General features: G+C 36.7%; 1 long non-coding RNA gene across 1 annotated transcript in view; it reads left to right on the top strand.

Moving 5' to 3' along the window:
• LOC144577776 (uncharacterized) overlaps positions 1-6,068 on the top strand; it is a 170,432-nt gene that overhangs the window by 149,062 nt on the left and 15,302 nt on the right. The gene's annotated exons all lie outside the window — the stretch shown is intronic.

Genomic DNA, 6,068 nt, shown 5'->3' with positions numbered 1-6,068 from the left:
AAAAATTATCAAGAAAAGTAGAAATTTCATCTTTAATAAAACTAAGAGACAGCCGTTTCCCTGAACCACAATATATAAAGTATACAGCAGATGGAAGAGTGATGATATGCAGTATCTGATTCACTTTCAATATTTGCATTTAGTTAAGTAACAACCTGAAAGCTTTTCTCTAAGCTATGGACCTATATTTTATTTATATCAGCAAAACTAACAGGTTTATTTAAACAGTTTTTCCAAAATAAGGGTTAGACTATTCAGATATAAAGCCAACTTTTATGTCTTAAGAGCTAGAAAATCTCTTGCTTTTTTGGTGATGGTAGCTTTTTATGGCAAACAATCTTCCAGATTTCTAAAAATATCTTAGGGTTTGGTTTTAAAAAACAGGGGCCGGCTGGGCACTGTGGCTCAAGCCTGTAATCCTAGCACTTTGGGAGGCCAAGGCGGGTGGATCACGAGGTCAAGAGATCGAGACCATCTTAGTCAACATGGTGAAACCCCGTCTCTACTAAAAATACAAAAAATTAGCTGGGCATGGTGGCACGTGCCTGTAATCCCAGCTACTCAGGAGGCTGAGGCAGGAGAATTGTCAGAACCCAGGAGACGGAGGTTGCAGTGAGCCAAGATCGCGCCATTGCACCCAGCCTGGGTAACAAGAGCGAAACTCCGTCTCAAAATAAAAAAAAAACAAAAAACATGGGCCTTATTATTTCTTTTCCTTTTTTTTTTTTTTTTTTTTTTTTAATGAGATAGAGTCTTGCTTTGTTGCCTAGGCTGGAGTGCAGTGGCATAATCTTTGCTCACTACAACCTCCACCTCTCAAGTTCGAGTGATTCTCCTGCCTCAGCCTCTTGAGTAGCTGGGATTACAGACTTGTGCCCCCATGCCCAACTAATTTTTGTATTTTTAGTAGATAAGGGGTTTCACCATGTTGGCCAAACTGGTCTTGAACTCCTGACCTTGTGATCTGCCCACCTCGGCCTCCCAAAGTGCTAGGATTACAGGTGTGAGCCACTGTGCCCAGCAAGGGCCCTATTTTTTTCTAAATACCCTGGATAATTACCCCTGTAGAATGAGTCATCAACAAGGTCATAACTCTTTCTTTGGTTTATTTCTTAATATGAGAACGGAAAGCTTCCTGATGTCAAATATAGTGTCCACAATCAGATATTACATGTTTACCTTTTGGGTTAAATAAAGTAATTCAAGGGAAACATGGGCTTGAGAACCCTAAGATTCTGCCTGACTTTTTCATCACCAGTGCCAATGGACATTTTTAGCTCAGGCATCGTACTTCTGTGGCACTTTTCACTGAGCTCATAACACAGTGGGGGAAGTGCCAAGTTGGCTTCATATATAGGACATTTAGGAATTGTCTTTTAAGGGAGTTTAATTGGTCTTCCCTGGAGTAATACAAGTCAGGGCAAGATGTTCTTACTCCTACATAATGAATATTGATACAGGAAGAAGACTGATAAGTGATTCCACCCCTCACCCCATAACCCAGTACTTGCCATAAAAAAGATAAAGCCGACGTCCAGATACTCAGAACCAGGAGAGCTGCACAATTCGTTCCTCTTTTGCTTTGTTTGTATACTAATAGTAATAAAAGAAGTTGAAGAACAGTTTTCCCTCACAGAGTTCCCTCCTTGCACAATAAACATGTGGACAAAATTCTTTCTGATCTGCACCAAGCCTCTCTGATTGCCCTCAGAGGGAGCTCCGCCTGGGAACATTTGCAGAATATTTGATAACTAACTGTGCTGTGGTTCGCAGATACGTGGTGCGCATCCAAGCAAGAAAATTTAGCCTTTGCACTCTGGGAATTGACTGACCTAATTAGTCGATTCAGACCTTTCATCATGAGAAAACAATTTATGCCTCTCTCAGCCCCATTTATGGATAATGGGACAACTGAGAAAACAGGAGATTAAGGTAAATAAGGAGAATGAATTGAGCTGGGACATAAATTTCAGTTACCACTTTGGACTAATTAAGGGATAAGGCTGGTTTGAAACAGTGAAAATTCTAATTAAGGGACATTTTTAAAGAATGTAATGTTACTTTCAAACATGAATAATCTCCATCAATAATGGTTGAAAACAGGCAGAGGTCATCCCAGGCCTATTTGGAAGAACGGAAAAGGTTGTCTCAAATTTGTATACCACTTGCAGAAACCATTGCTGAAGGGCTTGGACAACTTTGCATTCTTTCAAAGGATATCAACAATAATGTGGACTCTCTTTTTGTGGCCCTCAAAGTTAACTTCTTCACTCCATTTATTCATTCATTCAACAGATATTTTTTGAGAACATTTTAAATATCAGGATACAGAACTGAACAAAAAGAAAAGCTTGTCCTTCATGGAGCTTTGAGAGAAATAGGCAATACACAAGTACATCATTAAAACGTATAGCATGTCAGATGCTGTTGAGTGATAGGGAGGACATAAATTGAGTGGGAGGAGAATAAGAAATAGTGGGAGTGTAAAGAGACATGGGAGGGGTAAAGAGACAGGGCAGGGTTGCAGTTTCAAACAGCAGGCTTTGAATAGGCTTTTTGGAGAAAGTTATGTTTGAGTAAAAACCTGAAGGCCATTGGGAAGCAAGCCATGAATTCATGAGAGAATAAGTATGCCAAGTAGAGGGAAGAGCCAATGCAAAGGCCCTGAGGCAGGAACACTTCGGACAAGGACCAGAGGTAGTAAGAAGACTGGTGTGGATGTAGGAAAGTGAAAAAGGAAGAGAGTTTTATGGATGAGAGAGGAAATCAGTAGAAATGGGGGAATCAGATTGCATAGGGCTGTCTAGGGGATTATAAAGACTTCACTGATGCTTCAGACCATGGAGGTATATGCATTAAGATGTATAGCTTATGACTTTTTCTAAGTTAAAAGTTGGATTTGGTCAAAGTCGCTAGCCTTTGGGTAGTCTCAAACATGCTAAGGTGACTCCTAAAATAACTACTTAAATAGCAGATAATGAGAATTGTTCTGAATGTCTAAAATTGCAGATCTCATTCCCAGTCAAAACTGCTAGTGAAAAGTAACCTAACTGACAAAGAATGATCAGAGAGGCTTGGTGCAGATCAGAAAGAATTCTGTCCACGTTTATTGTGCAAGGAGGGAACTCTGTGAGGGAAAACTGTTCTTCAACTTCTTTTATTACTATTAATATAAAAACAAAGCAAAAGAAGAGCATTGTGCAGCTCTCCTTGTTCTGAGTATCTGGACATCGGCTTTATCTTTTTTACGGCAAGTACTTGTTTGTGGGGTGAGGGGTGGAATCACTTATCAGTCATCTTCCTGTATCAATATTCATTATGTAGGAGTAACATCTTGCCCTGACTTGTATTTCTCCCCAAAGAAAAGCAGCATTTAACTATGGGAATGTTTAGAATTAGTTTAAAAATGCTTAGAGGAATCAGAACCATAGTATTTATATTATGTTTAGAATTTATGCATAATTCATATTACATATATCATTTCAAATATATAACAGAATAGATTTTGGTGAATATTTCTAAGGTTATATATATCACCAGAATATTAAAACAATCTAGTTTCACCATATAAAGTTAATTTGATTTATCTGAGTTTCTTAAGTATTTTGCAAGGGTCTATCATTCAGAAATTTTATCTTAAAAGAAAATACAATGTATTAAATTTATAAACAATGTTTGCATATTGAAAGCATTTAGGTTACCAAGTTTATAAGTGGAAATCAGCTGGTATTATTCAAATCTCTTATAACAATCAGTTGTAAATTTGCTAGATTTTTAAATTAGAATAAGAAGTCAAACATAAAAACTCAAGGAAGAATTCAATTTCAGCATCTGTAACTTTAATAAACGGTTATTAATAAAGTATATCGAATAATCTTTTCTGCACACAAACTACCCTTAATTGTACCAAAATGCTTAAGTTTATCAGCAGTCATTTACTGTGTTGTTTCTAAAGCTCCATTTTCTTGCCTTGTTCCTTTCACTACACTTTTTCCCACTCACAGACCTTCAGTTGCAGCACATATTTTAATGAAATTACTATTTAGAAAAGAAAAGATTTCAAGTAGGATTCTGAAAAATTTCTGGGTGTGCCTACAGGGAATTGTGCGGCAGTGTTCATGCTGTCTTTTATGCCTTTGGGTGGGTTTTCCTTTGTTAATAATTATTCTCCTGGAAAACTGGAATGCAGCCCAGGCAGAATTAATTTACAAGATTACAAGTTATACACATCTCTTCCGGAGCAATTGGTCTTCCATTACACACCTTATTTCCTAAGATTTATCATTTTATAGCAAGAAATGTACCTTGTATGATAAAGAACATTGTGCTCCAGCTTGCGTCAGGCTAATGAGATATGAATTAAAGGATAATATGTATTCACCTGAATTAATTAGATAACTATGTTGCTCCATTTGAGGGGAGGCATTTTTAAATAGTCTTGAAAATTACATTATAATCTACATCTTGAATTTCTGTTTTTGGTGCCCTTTGAAGCAAATCACTCCTTGTGATGACTCACTCACTCTGTATACTTCTGGATCTTCAGCCATGTTTGGGCCAGACTTCAGAGCTTTTAGGAGCTGGCTTTAAGAATGAAACAGGCCCCTAGAGTTTGTTTGTTTATACATATTTATTTTTTCTCCACAAACATATTAAGCAATAAAAGAATTGTCAACATTTAGAAAGATTAGCTTAAATAATGCTTGAAGACTTATACGTTTAGCTTTTATATTCATCTTCTTTTATTCTGCTGCTTATTCCTTATATAATTCATCAGTTCATGATTTTTGACATTACAATTTTATGACTTTTTGTAATAGAAACACATGTTTTTTCTAATATCTGCAGGGGGAACTGGTGGAATGCCACCAAATGGAGAAATCATTACCTTAATGCATGCCAGTGAAATAAAACTCAAGAAACTACATGCACAGGAATCATAAAATGCTGTCAATTACTTTAGAGCATTTTTTTGAGGAAAAATAGGTTTGATAAAACTGAATGTTTTTTGTAATTGGAGGGAAAAGGTTTGGTCTTTCCTATGTTTTACCTAGGCTTCTTCAAGAGGGCTTCCTGGCACCATCAACATTTTCATCCCAGAAAAGGGCATTTCTTCTGCTCCAAGCCCTCCAAATCCTGTCCCTGTCCCAAATTCCTCCTTTCCCAGCTCAGTAAGAGTGTTTCTCTCATAATTCCATGGAAACTTGTGCGTATCTCTATTCTGATACATCACAATATGTCAATATTGAAATATTATTTATTTTTCTTCTCCATTAGATTAGATCCTTGAAGACAAGATATATTATACATATAACATGATAAAAATTATCAACAAGTGGAGCCTGTTGTGATAGGCTATGTGGAATGGAGAAGGCAATCAAGAGCCGAAATATTAGGGACAGGGCAACAGAAATGAGAGAGGGTTCTATTGTGGCAAAGTGTGAGATATTCCTACAAGGCTCAGGGTACCTGAATCTAGCAGAGGACCAAGAAGCTTGGTGAAAATTTACCAAGATCAGTCAAGAATTTCTGTGACTGATGGAAGTAAAAGTCACAATTTCTACTGATTTAAATGCAACACAATCCCAAGACTGGACTATCAAGGAATTATTTGCAGGGGGAATCATATGAGTCACACGGAGATCTTTGCTCCTGTTGTGCAAGATTTCAGTGCCTAGTGCAATGAAAAGCTTATAGTAGATGCTCAAGTAATACTATTAATTGAATGTTGAATTGAAAGCTTTGTGCCATTCTCTGCTTTGCATGGGCTTATTTTGTTCCTTGGAGTGGATGTTCCCCTCATATTCTGTATATTCTGGCTTTGTAGTAAATATTAAGTGAAAAATAACTGTTATTAACCATCTGTTCAAGAAATTTGTACAAATGAAACTTAACAAGCAATGTTTTCACTTGTTTTGAGGCATTTAAAGTTCACATTTGTGTCAGCAGACCAAAGAGTTAAAAGTAATGCAAAACCATTTTATTATTAAAGTGATTGAAATTGTGAATCCCTGGATGTTAATTTCATATTATTTTCCTTTTTACTGTCTATACATCATCTAACATTT

This window comes from Callithrix jacchus, chromosome 9 (genome assembly GCF_049354715.1).
Source record: "Callithrix jacchus isolate 240 chromosome 9, calJac240_pri, whole genome shotgun sequence".
NCBI classification, from domain to species: domain Eukaryota; kingdom Metazoa; phylum Chordata; class Mammalia; order Primates; family Cebidae; genus Callithrix; species Callithrix jacchus.
Note: the sequence above shows the minus strand (reverse complement) of the source record. Positions and strands in the feature narration are given on the sequence as shown.